The 3157-nt window shown below is 46.2% G+C and overlaps 2 protein-coding genes across 7 annotated transcripts in view; one reads left to right on the top strand and one right to left on the bottom strand.

The window, feature by feature from the left end:
• Positions 1–3157, bottom strand: part of LOC101846779 — a 66718-nt gene that overhangs the window by 26492 nt on the left and 37069 nt on the right. The gene's annotated exons all lie outside the window — the stretch shown is intronic.
• Positions 1–3157, top strand: part of LOC101845658 — a 12980-nt gene that overhangs the window by 4778 nt on the left and 5045 nt on the right. The window contains exon 1 of one of the 6 annotated variants that reach the window (XM_005089214.3): positions 2441–2712. The exons of 2 other annotated variants lie outside the window; for them this stretch is intronic. The gene's annotated coding sequence lies outside the window, so the exon portion shown is untranslated. Of the gene's footprint in view, positions 1–2440; positions 2866–3157 lie in introns of those variants that run through there. 3 more of the 6 variants (XM_005089212.3, XM_005089211.3, XM_005089210.3) reach the window with 3 other exon arrangements.

Genomic DNA, 3157 nt, shown 5'->3' with positions numbered 1-3157 from the left:
GCACGCACGCGCGCACGTACACACACACACCACACACACACACGCACCCTCTTTATCTCACACATTCTCTCTCTCTCTCTCTCTCTCTCTCTCTCTCTCTCTCTCTCTCTCTCTCTCTCTCACACACACACACACACACACACACACACACACACACACACACACACACACACACACATACACACACATTCGATTCGAGTAACACATTTATTGCCGTTCAATATTCAAAATACTCAACACCGACTTTACCGATCTTTCTTATTGAAATCAAACTGCGAAGTCCTGTTTTGAGTACTGTAACCTCTTTCAGTATCTTTATGAATTTATTTTTACAAGTACTCCATCCCACAAGAAAATTGTGCATAGGGTCCTGCGCCCTCACTTATGTTACGAGTTACGAGGAACGCTCTCAAAACCCGGGGCAAGAACAATAACGAGTGCGACGAAATGGGTTACGTAAGGTTTATACTAGACCTACTTTAAACTGCGTCACAGGACAAAGTATCCCGAGATGTTTTTTAAAAAATAGTAGAGGGTTTTACGGCGCTCGCAATTGCATAAGGTCACATGAGTGCCAAGGGGTGGGTGTCAACAGAGAAGTCTTTACAGGGAATCAGACTTATTGTTTGTTTGTTTGTTTAGTATAGGGTTTTACGGCGCTCGCAACTGCATAAGGTCATATGAGCGCGCGGGACACACCTAATACTTTTTCGTTGGTAGGAAATTTTGAATTTTGCCCGGGTGGCGGCCGAAGCCTACTCTTATCGATTTTAGACCACCAAGGGATCTTTAACGTGCGCAACTTGCACACGGGCCCTCCGAGATTTTTCGCCCTTGTCCGAGAAGGCTAGGTGTAGATCTTTCCTACCAGAAGATCAGGGGTGTGGCAGAAAGACAGCAGTTAGGAGGAGCCAAGGAGTAGCAGTAGAAAGGCTGCAGAAAGAGTCAGGAGCCCAGAGGAGGGGGCAAAGGAGGTGAGGGGGTGGGGGCAGAAAGTGGAAATGAAAGCAGACAACAGAACATTGTTAGAGATCAGGAAAGGATGTGAAAGGAGACAATTTTAGAGAAGAAAATTTTTTGGTCGCTACCCGGAATCGAACCCGGGACCTTTGAATGAGAGGCCAACACATTAACCTCTAGGCCACGAGAGCCCCCAATCAGACTTAGACTGCTCACCTCTCTAGCTTCAACAGCACAAGGTCTGCTTCGACTATCAAGGCACCCCGGAAATAGCAGCTCATAAGAGAGTGACAAACATACAAAAGAAGTAGAGGAAAATGACAATAGTAAGGATCAGGAAAGAAAAAGCAGCAGCTCCCTGCTGTAGATCAGGCACAGTTAAGAGCGTGACATGAGTCAGCCCATTTACAATTCTACTAGGCTTGAACGAGAAATGCCCCCCCCCCCCCTTGGGAATGGCCTAAAGACACTGCAGTCAGTGGCACTGCCCCGGGGGTATGACGAGGTTTACCCCGTAAGAAAAGTAGATCTAGTAGGACCCATCAGAAGCACCCTCCAGCTACCCACTATGGTCATTTCGTAAATGTGAAAGTATCCACTTTGATGCTTTTTCTTTCGTTTTGTCAGAACTGTTTTTCTCTCAACGGCTTTAGGCTTGTTTGTTTGTTTGTTTGTTTGAGTAAAGAGAAGCACATCGACACAAAAGTGATCATTTAGTGCTGGGGGAAAAGTAAGACACAGACAGACAGACAGACAGAAGCAACAGAGGGAAAAATAAAGAAGTAGTTCATACTAGAGGCGCCCTCCAACCACCCACATAGCTTTAATCCCTCACTACACAATCCAACACGAGGTGCATCATGCAGAACACCAATCGGCCTTTCTTAAATTGTAACAAGTTACACATTCGTCGTTATTTTTCTGTCTCCTGATTCCTGCCTGTGAACATAGCTGTACAAAAATGACAGCACGGTCGTCCCATGTGTCTTACTTTTAGTTCAGTAACTTGCAACACAATAAGGTCATATAAGTGACGAAGATTAGAAGTGTTGCAAGAGAGTACATGTAACAACAACAACAAAAAAAAAAAGGAAGAGAGATAAGGACGATAGATGTTTGATAGGAAAGGAGGAGCAAACCACACCAGAGCACATGCCAACCACCCACGTCCCATGTGTAATTGGCTATGCTATTCATTGTTACACTGAGAGAGAGAGACAGACAGACAGACATAGACACAGAGACAGAGAGTGGGATGGGGGGGGGGGCAGACAGACAGACACGAGAAAGAGAGAGAGTGAGGGAGAGACAAACAGACAGACAGACAGACAGGAGAGAGAGAGAGAGAGAGAGAGAGAGAGAGAGAGAGAGAGAGAGAGAGAGAGAGAGAGAGAGGGGGGGGCGGGGGAATATCCGGCCATGAAGTACTGACCGAGCCCAAAGAACGCACGATAGTTAGTATGTGCTTCAACCTTCCCTGTCCCGAGATTGCGGCGAGGTCCGCCGACCCGTCAGTGTTGCGTTTTACATCCGTGACCGTCACCAAAACAGGATCTCACACACACGGCTCGTCTGACTCGTCAGCTGCGTCGGAATATTCACCATCTCCATCCTTGACTCAGTGGTCAGCAGAGAGTCTGTACACTACTGAGCTCTTTGGTGTCAGTCAGCCGAAACGGGGAACAGCACAAGGTCGCTCTACATGATCATGATGTACTTTACAAACGCGGCTAGAGGCATCTTATAGTAGTGGTAATAGTAGTGTGAGTTACTGTGTGTGTACATGATACGTTCGCGTCGTTCTTACACCATTCCTTTCTTAGTAATCTTAGAGCGGATACATTGAGCAGGTAAAGTAGATGTCCATGTTATCTTGACGTCGACACCTTTGCTGTAAAATTACAGGTATTATACATGCATGTGTATATAATAATACATGATGTGTAAGTTAACTCATAAGCATAGGATCTTCACACCCCTCTCTCTCTCTCTCTCTCTCTCTCTCTCTCTCTCTCTCTCTCTCTCTCTCTCTCTCTCTCTCTCTCACTCTCTCTCTCTCTCTCTCTCTCTCTCTCTTTCACTCACTCACTCTCTCTCTCTCTCTCTCTCTCTCTCTCTTTCACTCACTCACTCTCTCTCTCTCTCTCTCTCTCTCTCTCTTTCACTCACTCACTCTCTCTCTCTCTCTCTCTCTCTC

The sequence above is a fragment of the Aplysia californica genome, unplaced genomic scaffold (genome assembly GCF_000002075.1).
Source record: "Aplysia californica isolate F4 #8 unplaced genomic scaffold, AplCal3.0 scaffold00004, whole genome shotgun sequence".
NCBI lineage: Eukaryota > Metazoa > Mollusca > Gastropoda > Aplysiida > Aplysiidae > Aplysia > Aplysia californica.
The sequence above is the reverse complement of the archived record's forward strand: the minus strand, read 5'-3'. Positions and strand labels throughout refer to the sequence as shown.